Genomic DNA, 14,150 nt, shown 5'->3' with positions numbered 1-14,150 from the left:
GATCTACCCATCTAATCTTCAGCATTCTTCTGTAGCACCACATTTCGAAAGCTTCTATTCTCTTCTTGTCCACACTATTAATCATCCATGTTTCACTTCCATACATGGCTACACTCCATACAAATACTTTCAGAAATGACTTCTAACACTTACATCTATACTCGATGTTAACAAATTTCTCTTCTTCAGAAACGCTTTCCTTGCCATTGCCAGTCTACATTTTATATCCTCTCTACTTCGACCATCAGTTATTTTGCTCCCCAAATAGCAAAACTCCTTTACTACTTTAAGTGTTTCATTTCCTAATCTAATTCTCTCAGCATCACCCGACTTAATTCGACTACATTCCATTATCCTCGTTTTGCTTTTCTTGATGTTCATCTTATACCCTCCTTTCAAGACACTATCCATTCCATTCAACTGCTCTTCTAAGTCCTTTGCTGTCTCTGACAGAATTACAATGTCATCGGCGAATCTTTTTCTTAAAATTTCATTTCTACACAGGTGTGCAAAGAAATGACGTGCAATATAGTGGGTCAGCTGATCAACATATTTCTGTATGCATATCTTGTACAAACTGACGACATGTAACAAAACATCGTAATCAATCTCAATGTAACGATAACTACAACACCGAAATATGCAAATTCTTGGCTTTTCTTATTATTTGATTTAATTATTTATTTTTGTTTCGTTCTGTTCCTAAAAGTTTTGCATTTCATAGTTGCTTTTTCTTGTTGGAAATACTCCATTACTCTGTTATTCCAAAAGACGGTACTGCCTAGTTTTCCTCTCGAGGATTTTAACTGTGCACAGCCCGGCATTATTGTTATTATACCCTATTTATGATAGTCAATCCAGTAAGCAGCGCAGTTCACTTCAGAGTAGCGCTGGTGAGATGTGTTGTCGGATTTTCTGTAACAAATTCCATGGAGTTGGGAAGTGCACCAAATTGCGTCACAGATCCCGACGAAAACGCAGATCGGAAACTAAAGCTTGTAAATAAGGCAATGAGGTAGTCGTAAGTATGTGAGTAGAATGTGCCACAACAGTTAACTGTGGAAACATCTTTCGTCCTCGAAACAACAAAGTTTGTTGAGGGAACTGCGGGCTGCGTGCTGAAAATTCGGTGAATTTTTTTTTTATAGTTTACTCCTTTACTTAGAGTTACATACAGAGAAGAACGTAATAGTTAGTCTCAAAATGTATAATGTGAATAAAAGAAAATTTTAGGCTGTGGTTCCCACGTGCGGTGCACTCCTGTGACATGGCTTGACTTAAACGAAGCGTTTTCCGTAACACTTACAGTCCATACGGTGTATCGTATCCGCCAAAAAGTTTTACGAGGGTTCATGATAATCTTCTGTGTTGTAACTCAAATTTTCCATTTGTTAACCTTGCCCATATATAAATTACCTAAATGAAGGATGATTAGTATTTAATGTCCATTCGATGGATGATAATTCGAGGCGAAAAACAAACTCGGAATAGCAAATAATAGAAAATTAGTGATAAATTTGTCAATGCCGCAGCATGAAAACTCTCCGCAAGTTGTTCGACGGGACTAGCCCAGTAAATGAGGGGGTTTTTCGAGACAAGAAAGTGAACAACCGGAACATACTGCTCTGTAACTGAAACGCTAAAATAGTGGAGTCTCTTAGGCAATGAAAATATCAGTTTTTGTTTTAGTACACGTTTAAACGATACTTATAGCGATAACGATACCGTGACGTCTCGCCTAGCTCCGAAAGACAGGAAGTGCTTACTACCACAGTCGTACGACTTTTAGACTTTAAAAGGAAAAATCTAAAATGACACTGGACACACCGAGGGTCGGGCGTAAATGCAAACTGCGATGTGGCGCAGTGGTTGGCATGACTTGAGAGTAGGGAGACAGCCTTTCCGTTCTCGTACTATGCAAATCAATTAGCCGACTTGAGACAGATGCAGGAAGAGAGGTACACCGGCAGGCTGCGCTGAGCGGCCACCCACAGCGCGTGCCTCGCGGAGGCGGAGGCGCCGGCGCCGTCCCCGGCTGCTTAGCATAATGACGCCGGCCGCCGCTCGGCTAGGCAAGCGTTTTTGTGCCCGCGGCTTCTCTACGAGCGCGCACGGCCGCCGCAAAAACACACCGCCGGAGACGGGTCAATCGGCCATAGCCGGCAGGTGCCGTCTGTTAAGACAGCGCCGCGACACGGGTAAGTCGCGCCCTCCGCCACCACTGGCCGTCCATCGCGCGTCCAGTCCTTTTCTTCATCTCGTTACTTTCTTCGCAACACTTTCAGTCTAACTCCAGTACTAAATTTCCTTAGAGATGATTACGCTCACTGTATGAAGAAGACAAAGGTTACCGACCATACTACTGTATAGGTAAAGGTACACCCTTTCTTCGCTGCCTTTCACCGCCAATATTCAAATGATAGCTGTCTGAGTGGGCCTGAGGCCATTTTTGAGGGACTGGAGCGAGTAAAAATCCCCGCCCCTATCACGGATTGATCGCGGGACCTCAACGAGTCTATTGCCCTACCTGCTACGTCACCACGGGGACATTTGTAGAAATACTTTTCATGAATACAGCAACAAAAAGTGAAAAAAAATATAAGCGACATCAAATGTCTTAACTTTTCCAATGCCCTAACAATAATTACCACGAATACCGTTGAAACGAGACACTCCCTGGAGAAGCTTCTGTCTGAAATGGTCTTACCAGAAGAGACAGTACATGTACTTCAAACATGCGTACCTGGGATCCCCCACGGCAAAATATTGGAACGTTGTTACCGGAAACACTGGAAATGCCAAAAAAATGGCTCTGAGCACTATGGGACTCAACTGCTATGGTCATTAGTCCCCTAGAACTTAGAACTACTTAAACCTAACTAACCTAAGGACATCACAAACATCCATACCCGAGGCAGGATTCGAACCTGCGACCGTAGCAGTCTCACGGTTCCGGACTGCGCGCCTAGAACCGCGAGACCACCGCGGCCGGCGGAAATGCCAAAGAGAGCAATAAAACTCTTGCAGAAAAATTGTACTGTATATAGATTATTCAGTCATATGGAATGTATATAAAAAGACCTTTTATTTCTTGGTCTTTTGCCGATGGAAATTACATAACACGATCATTCAGGAGCGCTTCCGCGCCAGAATTACCTGTTATTTCGACTTGTCGGCTGATAACGGTACAGTCATATTCAAGATGATTCGATGACTGAATTAAAACCACCTGACGCAAAGGCGTTTTGTGGAGTAAGGTGGTTTCAATTCAATCACCGTCCGCCCCCGTAGCTGAGTGGTCAGCGCGACGGTCCGTTAATCCTAAGGGCCTGGGTTCGATTCCCGGCTGGGTCGGAGATTTTCTCCGCTCAGGGACTGGGTGTTGAGTTGTCCTACTCATCATCATTTCATACCCATCGACGCGCAAATCGCCGAAGTGGCGTCAAATCGAAAGACTTGCACCAGGCGAGCGGTCTTCCCGACGAGAGGCCCTCGTCACGCGCCATTATTATTATTATTATTATTATTATTATTATTATTATTATTATTATTATTATTATTAATTCAGTGACCGACCCATCTTGAAGAAAGTGCCGGCCGCAGTGGTTCCGGACTGAAGCACCTAGAACCGCTCGTCCACACCGGCCGGCGGTATGAATTCTACATTCCCAAATACAAAGAATAAAATGGACGAATATTAGGATTCAGTGTCCTATCAACGAGATCATTTTAGAGGGTCAGCAAACTCGAATCTGACAAGGATATCGGTCCTTTCTTTTTCAAAGCATCCATCCCGACTGAACACAGAAATCTGAATAACTGAAAGTGAATTTGAAACTGTCTCCAAAAGTGAGTCATACCCTGCTTGGTTTGCTCCAAAAATTCACGAAATTGTAGCAAAGACAACCCCTGATAACAGTTTACTTTTCTCTATCTTTGCACGAACACCAGCATAACACAGATTAACAATCGTTATTCTAATAAGTTAAACACTCATTAGTCCGAACGAGGGATTCTTGTTTGAAATCCAGAACATTGCAGCGGAAAACACTTTACAGCGTGATATATTTATTTCACTTCTGTGACCTAATCTTTCAGTGTTACCCAAATTTATAGTATATTTTGTAAATATCGATGCATAACACAACTGCGATTGTCAGGCGTATATCAGTTACGTACGCATTTTGCGCAAAGCGTTGCGTAAGTATAATTTATCAATAAATTGTTGATATTCAGAATAACATGCTGTTTTGCTTCTCACATATTAATTATTTTCATCAGGTTACCCTCCATTCAGAGCTGTCGCACGCAGCGACCGTTATGTTGATTTGTAAATAATAGATTTCCGCTATCAGTCGTCCTTTGGAATTTTTATTGGCATATCTAGGTTTCAACTAGAATGCTGTGTATTCAATGAACTGTGTACAAAGTCAGACAAACAGGCATTACATGCACTGACCAGAAAAGGATAGCGCATTGAGAATGGCTAGTTTCTAGCTGAAATGTAGATCTGCCAATCAAAATTCCAAAGGACGGCTGATAGCTGAAATCCATGATTTATAAATATTAATATTTTGACGGCGAGCAGTGGAACACGACAGCGCCTCCAGTACTAATGAATTAATGACACCAAGGTAGAGTGAGTTAAAAATTGTGACTGATGTGTTATTCAAAGAGTGAGTGTCCGTCGGTATTCCAGAAACCCACAGACTGGGAGTTAATGCGGAGCACTCGGTACTCATATTTACGTAACATGAGACTGTAATCACCGAGAAGTGTTTAACGAAGAACAACGTTTAGATCTGAGGAAAAACTATTTTCGGAACACTGAACGTGAGTGAAAGGAAAGTGCGAATATTAATTGAGGACCAATTGGATGAAAATCAGTGTGGGTTTAGGCCTCTTAGAGGTTGTCAGGACCAGATCTTTAGCTTACGGCAAATGATGGAGAAGTGTTATGAGTGGAACAGGGAATTGTATCTATGCTTTATAGATCTAGAAAAGGCATATGACTGGGTTCCTAGGAGAAAGTTATTGTCTGTTCTACAAGATTATGGAATAGGAGGCAAACTTTTGCAAGCAGTTAAAGGTCTTTACATGGATAGTCAGGCAGCAGTTAGAGTTGACGGTAAATTGAGTCCATGGTTCAGAGTAGTTTCAGGGGTAAGACAAGGCTGCAACCTGTCTCCACTGTTGTTCATATTATTTATGGATCATATGTTGTAAACGATAGACTGGCTGGGTGAGATCAAGATATGTGAACGCAAAATAAGCAGTCTTGCATATGCAGATGACTTAGTTGTGATGGCAGATTCGATTAAAACTTTGCAAAGTAATATTTCAGAGCTAGCGCAGAAATGTAATGACTATAGTATGAAGATTAGCATCTCCAAAACGAAAGTAATGTCAGTGGGAAAGAAATATAAACGGACTGAGTGCCAAATAGGAGGAACAAAGTTAGAACAGGTGGACAGTTTCAAGTACTTAGGATGCATATTCTCACAGGGTGGCAACATAGTGAAAGAACTGGAAGCGAGGTGTAGCAAAGCTAATGCATGAGCGCTCAGCTACGATCTACTCTCTTCTGCAAGAAGGAAGTCAGTACCAAGACTAAGTTATCTGTGCACCGTTCAATCTTTCGACCAACTTTGTTGTATGGGAGCGAAAGCTGGATAGATTCAGGTTACCTTATCAACAAGGTTGACGTTACGGATATGAAAGTAGCTAGGATGATTGCAGGTACTAGTAGATGGGAACAATGGCAGGAGGGTGTCCACAATGAGGAAATCAAAGAAAAACTGGGAATGAACTCTATAGATGTAGCTGTCAGGATGAACAGGCTTAGATGGTGGGGTCATGTTACACGCATGGGAGAAGCAAGGTTACCCAAGAGACTTATGGGTTCAGCAGTAGAGGGTAGGAGGAGTCGGGCCAGACCAAGGAGAAGGTACCTGGATTCGGTTAAGAATGATTTTGAAGTAAGAGGTTTAACATCAGAAGAGGCACCAATGTTAGCACTGAATAGGGGATCATGGAGGAATTTTATAAGGGGGCTATGCTCCAGACTGAATGCTGAAAGGTAATCTATCTTAAATGATGATGATGATGAACGTGAGTGAAACATAGGGCTGACCCCCCATTCTAACCGAAACATTAAATGCGACGCTGAAGCATCATTTGCAGGAATGGAGCATAAGTCAAGAAAGGACAGAGAGACAGAAAACTAGCTCGATGGAGACACATGAATTACTGAATCCTTCGTGAGACCCTTGACGGTAACATCTTTTCCTTCCAAAAATAACAATAGCGTCTCGGTTTCTGAAAGCCCCGAGTTGTCTTACTTTAACTAGAAAGAAACATGTGAATGACGTTATCGATGGGATCAGACTGTACACGCGGTCTGTCTTGCACATGATAATTAGAGCAACGCTAAAAGAAAGTCATTGCTAGGGTCCGGAAGGGCACACAGAGATAAGGAGTGGTAGCGTTTATGCTGTTCTGAGGTGAGGTCATATATCTTAATAGCAAAATATTTCTTTATAAACTTCGGGAACAGAGTCCCAGAACCTGTTGTAGTAGAAATATTTGAACGGCAGAGAAAATAATAGTACTACCAGCAGAATTCAAAAATATACAGATGGTCATAAACAGTCTGAAAGGATTGTAAGCGTGATTAAGGATAGGCTGCATCGAGGAAAAAGTGTCACGGAAAAAATTCGCTAAGTTGCGCCGTTTTCGAGATAATTAGCGTTGAAGTTAACCAATCAGGCCGTTGCTACCACAAATTCAAGTGGCTTACGAGAGGCAGTGCCGCAAGGCGTGTTCTTCGTTTGGTTTCACACAACAGAACAAGGAAGCGATACAAAAAATGGGACTGGCACGGTACTAAGAATCGAATACAAGCCAAAGTGTGAGCAGTATCGTGCGCTATCATTTGCGGTATGAGAACAACTGACACTAATTGTATCAGGCGGGCCGCTTCAATTTGCGCGCGCAACGGCCTGATTCGCTTACTTCAATGGTAATTAATTCGGAAATGGCGCAACATACCAAATTTTTGTCAGCATCACCTAGCTTGCAACACCCCTACAAGCTTTTCAGACTGTTTCTGACCACGCTGTATACGCTACGAATTACGTATCTATCGTGGATATCTTCTTGTCGTCTTCCGTCCGAAGACTGGTTTGATGCAGGTCTTCACGGTAATCTCATCTGTATAAATCTCTTCATCTCTACACAACTACTGCAACGTACATTCCTTTGGTATATATACCTGCCTCTCCTCAGATGAGTTACTGATAAACGACGTGTAACGAACAGAAATGGAGCACTGTAGAAGAAGTGTTGTAACAAGAACACCACTTGGCCTCGACAACACTGAAAAATAAATAAATAAATAAATAAATAAAAGAAATAAATAAAAAATAAAAAATTGCAAGTGTTCTGGTTTTTCAATCTCATTTCAAAGTCGTTGAACTGCCAGACAAACAACATATATGTAGAATGATATTTTCACTCTGCAGCGGAGTGTGCGTGAATATGAAACTTCCTGGCAGATGAAAACTGTGCGCCGGACTGAGACTCGAACTCGGGACCTTTGCCTTTCGCGGGTAAGTGTTCTACCAACTGAGCTACCCAAGCACGACTCATGCTCCGTCCTCACAGCTTCTGTTAAGTTTGGAAGGTAGGAGACGAGGTACTGGCAGAAGTACAGCTGTGAGGACGGCGCGTGAGTCGTGCTTAGGTAGCTCAGTTGGTAGAGCACTTGCCCGCGAAAGGCAAAGGTCCCGAGTTAGAGTCTCGGTCCGGCACACAGTTTTCATCTGCCAGGAAGTAACATATATATGTATCTTTCGAACTACACTTGTAGAGAATCATGACGTAATACGTGTAACAAACACTGAGTATGGACCTAGAGCACTATGTAAGGAGGTGGCCTCACGAATAAATGTTCAAACTCTGCAAAATTCTACCTATTAATTAAACAGAGTCTGCACAACTCCAGGAGAATACTACGGTAAGCTAGTAAAACGAAACGCTTCCTATTTTTCATTTTGAGCACGCAGTTACTGCAGTCGCCATTGTGCAGAAAATTGACTGCAGTGTTTCCGCGAGACGGAAATCCATTATCATACACGACAAGCAACTTTTCAGTAGCCGACTGCTGTAGTGGTGCGTGCCCCGGCGGTCGTCTACTCAGTAGTAGGAGAACAATCAAAACGCCGACCGAGCCGCGCAGCAGACACACGGGGTTGGCATGAAAGACGCGGCGGCGGACAGGAAACCGGCGTGTAGCAGAGATGGAAATCCCATAAGGTGACTGTGTGGCGGAAGCGGCGCATCGGGAGGTCGGGCCGGCCGGCGCTGCCGCCGGCGGACAGCGGGCACGCGCCGCGCTACACGGCGCACGCGACCCAGACACCCATCAGCATTGGAGGGAGTGCGTAATACAGCCGCCACACAATACGGCGCGCGCATTGGGATGCGCAGGAAGCCGTGCCATTGTGTGTCGCCGACAGCATCCGCACTTCGCGGAACGCCCAGCTTCCCTGCTGCGCGGCCACCTTCCGGCAGCGCCGAGGAGCTCGTGTGGGTGCTGCAGCTCGCGCGTTTACACATTTCCCTCGCATCGGTTATTCGTATTAGGGCCGATGCTGTGTCGCACAGCTGCATTCCGCACTGTTGTCGACTCGTTGTCTAGCGCTTAGCGAGGCTACCTCTAGATCGCGGGGTCCTGGGTTCAGTTCCCGACCTTCATCTTGTATTTATCTCAAGGACGGTGAAATTCGTCCAAGTGGCGTCAAACAGAAAGACTTGCACGGTGCGGCCGATCAACCCCTAGGACAAGGTTTCCCGTACAACAATGTCACACGGTCAATTAATTGCGCTATGTAGATACTGCCTAAAGGAAAATTAAACAGACCTTTGGAGAAAAGAGAACCACTTCTATGAATATCAAGAGCTCAGATCGAAACCCAGTTCTAAGCAAAAAAGAGAAAGCAGAAAGGTGGAAGAAGTGTACAGAGGGTCTATACACGGGCGATGTACTTGAGGACAATATTATGGAAATGAATGTAGATGAAGATGAAATGGGAGATATAATACTGCGTGAAGAGTTTGACAGAGCACTGAAAGACCTGAGTCGAAACAAGGCCCCGGGAGTAAACAACATTCCATTACAACTACTGACGGCCTTGGGAGAGCCAGTCCTGACAATACTCTACCATCTGGTGAGCAAGATGTATGAGACAGGCGAAATTCCCTCAGACTTCAAGAAGAATATAATAATTCCAATTCCAAAGAAAGCAGGTGTTGATAGATGTGATATCAGTTTAATAAGTCACGGCTGCAAAATACTACCGCGAATTCTTTACAGGCTAATGGAAAAACTAGTAGAAACCGACCTTGGGGAAGATCAGTTTGGATTCCGTAGAAATATTGCAACACGTGAGGCAATACTGACCCTACGACTTATCTTACAAGCTACATTAAGGAAAGGCAAACCTACGTTTCTAGCATTTGTAGACTTCGAGAAAGCTTTTGACAATGTTGACTGGAATACTCTCCTTCAAATTCTGAAGGTGGCAAGGGTAAAACACAGGGAGCAAAAGGCTATTTACAATTTGTACATAAACCAGATGGCAGTTATAAGAGTCGAGGGAAGCAGTGGTTGGGAAGGAAGTGAGACAGGGCTGCAGCCTCTCCCCGATGTTACTCAATCTGTATATTGAGCAAGTAGTGAAGGAAACAAAAGAAAAATTTGGAGTAGGTATTAAAATCCATGGAGAAGAAATAAAAACGTTGAGAATTGCCGATGACATTGTAATTCTGTCAGAGACAGCAAAGGACTTGGAAGAGCATTTGAACGGAATGGACAGTGTCTTGAAAGGAGGGTATAAGATGAACATCAACAAAAGCAAAACGAGGATAATGCAATGTAGTCGAATTAAGTCGGGTGATGCTGAGGGAATTAGATTAGGAAATGAGACACTTAAAGTAGTAAAAGAGTTCTACTATTTGGGGAGCAAAATAACTGATGGTGGTCGAAGTAGAGAAGATATAAAAAGTAGACTGGCAATGGCAAGTAAGCGTTTTTGAAGAAGAGAAATTTGTTAACATCGAGTTTAGATTTAAGTGTTAGGAAGTCGTTTCTGAAAGTATTCGTATGGAGTGTAAGTATAGATTTAAGTGTTAGGAAGTCGTTTCTGAAAGTATTTGTATGGAAGTGAAACAAGGACGATAAATAGTTTGGACAAGAAGAGAATAGAAGCTTTTGAAATGTGGTGCTGCAGAAGAATTCTGAAGATTAGATGGGTAGATCACATAACTAATGAGGAAGTATTGAAAAGGTTGGGGAGAAGAAAAGTTTGTGACACAACTTGACAAGAAGAAGGGACCGATTGGTAGGACATGTTCTGAGGCATCAAGGGATCACCAGTTTAGTATTGGAGGGCAGCGTGGAGGGTAAAAATCGTAGAGGGAGACCAAGAGATGAATACACTAAGCAGATTCAGAGGGATGTAGGTTGCAGTAGGTACTGGGAGATGAAGAAGCTTGCACAGGATAGAGTAGCATGGAGAGCTGCATCAAACCAGTCTCAGGACTGAACACCACAACAACATGTTGCTAACAACAGCGGCACCAGTTGTGCTGGTGTGGTCTCTTAGTGACGTTAGTCCTAAGCTGAATAAAGTATAAGCAGGTATTGTTATGGTTTACGATTGTTGTGACTGAATTGGAAGATCATATTTACTAATGCACTGTTCTTTTATAGATATATACGGCACAGGAACCTGAATAAATATACCAATGTCCTGACGTTGTAGCTCAGTGGGTGTCACATTGTAAATCTAAAGAATAAGGGTTCAATTCTTAGTCGGTCCGAGGACTGTTTCTGTCACCTGTTTCTTAATGCGCCTCTGGTAGTGATATGTGTATGTGAAAAACGCTGAGAAACACCGTGGTTAAGAGTCTGCATTACTGTCTGGATAAATCAGTTCGAGCAGGCCATTGTGGCCGAGCGGTTCTAGGCACTTCAGTTCGGAACCACGCGGCTGCTGCGGTCGCAGGTTCGAATCCCACCTCGAGCGTGGATGTGTGTGATATCCTTAGGTTAGTTTGGTTTAAGTAGTTCTAAGTCTAGGGGACTGATGACCTGATCAAGGGCGTATCACCATCAACTGCACCACAGCTGGTGAAGCACTGCCAACCTTCACGTTTAAGATGGCTTTACCTTAACACTCAGGTTCAACACAGCTCTTCCGTACCGTCGTCTTTCCTAGACAACAACATGATGGAGTAAACAGATTTGCAAAAAGGGATAACGTCGGTGTCCGCTTAGTACATCCCTGACAACAGTTACAAAGGCAATAAGCTGTTGATGTATTTAGTGTGGTGGCACCATTGACATTTGACGAGAAAACCTGGAATGCTGATCTGCAGAACATCCTTCTACTACAATATCACGGAGTCGCAACTGAAGATAATTAAATAATAGGAATGCACATGTATAACAGATTGCTGGGATATAACAACGCCCATTCATAGGTAAATCAGGCGACAGACTTCAGTTCACTGTTAGAAAAATAGGAAACGCAATCTGTTACAAAAGATTTGTTGCAAAACACCCTTGCGAGCAAACTTAGAATATTTCTCAACTGAGTGCCACAACTGCCAAATGAAACTAACATGGAAAGTTGAGCAAATAAAAATAAGAATAGGAGTAGTAGTTTACTGCAGTGTTTAACGTCACGTCGACAACGAGGTCATTGGAAACGGAACACAAGCTCGGATTAGGGAAGGATGAAGAAGGAGAGCGGCGGTGCACCTCCGAAGGAACCATCCCGACGTTTGCCTTAAGCGATTTACGGAAATCACAGAAAACCTAAATCAGGATGGCCGGACGCGGGTTTGAACCGTCGGCCTCTCGAATGCGACTCCAGTGTGCTACTGTGTGCGCTACCCATTGCGGTACCTCGCTCGGCGGTGTGTATAAAAAGGACAGTGTGAATGGTCACAGGTTTGTTTGAATCTCGGGAGAGAGAGAGTCACTAAAATTCTGAAAAACGTGAACTGGTGTACGCTTGAAGAAGAACGCAAATATCTTGTGAAAGTTTCAAGAAACAGTATTAACTGACGAATCTAAGTATACGTAAAGTGCAGTCAAATGAAAACGAGGCATATGGGAAAAGTACATAAACGGTTTATTATTTCAAATGTAATCGCCATAACTGTTACTACAATAAACTCACTGTGGTACAAGATGGTCAGTGCCTTCATTGAAAAAAGTTTCCGGTTGCCTATGAACTATGGTTGTACCCAGGCGCGCACCTCTTCGTCCAAAGCAAATCGATGATCACGCATCTCTCCAGGACTCCAGAACTATGGAAACCGCATAGGGAGATATTGAGACTGTATGGAGAATGTGTAAGGGCTTACCAGCGAAACTTCTCCATGGTACTCGAAACAACATTGGAAACATCTGGGCCTACTCACATTGAACATACAGTCTCGATTCCTATCGTATTCCGAAACAAGTTCCGGCATGACTGTAATGATGCTGTAAACTTTTACGTTGATTCGCGCATACAACAGTATCACGTGTCGCGCCACTTCAAAGACGACTGCATAACCAGGCTAGACGTGCATCATCGGTTAAAACTGAGTCATCAAAATGCACTAAGAGCGTAGATCTTAAAAGAAATTTCTTGAACGTAAATTAATATCAGTTCATGTTCGAGAGAGTTTTTCAAATGACGACAGCCATGCGAAAACCAGTCGTAGAATACAATATGAATTACTAGCAGGTTTTTGGTGGCGTAAAACAACCTCACAGAATCATTATAGTATTTATCAATTTTCTTTGCATAAGTTTAACACGCCTTTTGAATAAAATCGTGTAGTATTAAGTCCCTTGGTTAATTTGCAAAGATTACTCGGCCTTGTATTCAATATGGAGACTCCCTGACAGTATCATCGACGCAAATTACTATTTTCCCATTTCCTAAGCAATAGGCTGCTGAATAAAATACTAATATGCGTTTTGATAATGGAAACAAACCTACAAAATACAGAATTTTGGAACGCGGGATACTGTCTTACTACAGTTCAGTTGTAACACACGGAACAATGCCCAATAAAGTATGCTTCCCACAACTATCAACCTAGCGTCAGCTGCGCTAGATCTGGAGCATAGTAATGCAGCTGGTAGAGTTCCGAAGATGCATTTTATTTGCTGTTTTTAAGGTGAGACGGGCGATTACGGAGATAGCAACGAAAAAACACACAATCAAGGTACCTAGCGTCGCCACTGTTTAATAGCCAAACTGTTTTTTTCTAATACGATATCCTTAATTTTAAAAAAAAAAGACAAGACATCGGTGATAAAATGAACCCGCTCTTTTCCACTAGGTTTGCTAATTTACTGCAACTTCAGTGCAATAAAGTACACGCAAAAAGCTACAGTCTCCTTTGTTGGGGACGCTTGGTACACTGCGACGCTCGATAATGAAATGACCAATAAAACTTTACGACCCATCGTTGTCTGAGGATTCGTATACCATATCTTAAATACCAAAGAGTCGTCTGGTTTTATCGCGTCAGCCAGCGGAGGATTGCTGTACAGAGCCGTAAAGTGATGTGTGGCCTGGGTAATGGAGTTGCTGTCATGCTGCGGGTACTCGAATCACACGTCGAGACACTGTAAGTGGGACATTAACGTGTCGTTCACAACCATAAGCATATGCACATTCGCCTTTGGCAATCATGAGCAGAAAGCGCCTGGGTACGCCGTAATGCCAGATGAAAGTTTCCACGGGAGTACGAAAATAAAACTCGTAAGTCTGCAGTGAAATGAACCTCCGCGACAGATTACATATGTACACCGAGGTGTTCGACCCAAGAAAACACTCAACTAACTGACAACAGACATGGACCCACTAAGTGGTCTGTCACCATCTTCCCCCTCATGGTCTCATACGTATACAATAACTACTTGTAGCTGACGTCTCCACGAGATAAAATATGGGGATGACGAAGGCAGCGAAATACGTTACGAAAATATAGAGCAAAACATTAGTTCATGGAAAAAATTCAGTTCAGTATATAAATTCATCGATGAGTGAAACCAGTACTCAGTAGCATTCACCTGC

The 14,150-nt window shown here is 43.1% G+C and overlaps 1 protein-coding gene across 1 annotated transcript in view; it reads right to left on the bottom strand.

The window, feature by feature from the left end:
- The window catches only part of LOC126271580 (ankyrin repeat domain-containing protein SOWAHA), a 389,485-nt gene that overhangs the window by 119,139 nt on the left and 256,196 nt on the right, over positions 1–14,150 (bottom strand). The window lies entirely within an intron of this gene.

Source organism: Schistocerca gregaria, chromosome 1 (genome assembly GCF_023897955.1).
Source record: "Schistocerca gregaria isolate iqSchGreg1 chromosome 1, iqSchGreg1.2, whole genome shotgun sequence".
NCBI classification, from domain to species: Eukaryota; Metazoa; Arthropoda; class Insecta; order Orthoptera; family Acrididae; genus Schistocerca; species Schistocerca gregaria.
The sequence above is the reverse complement of the archived record's forward strand: the minus strand, read 5'-3'. Positions and strand labels throughout refer to the sequence as shown.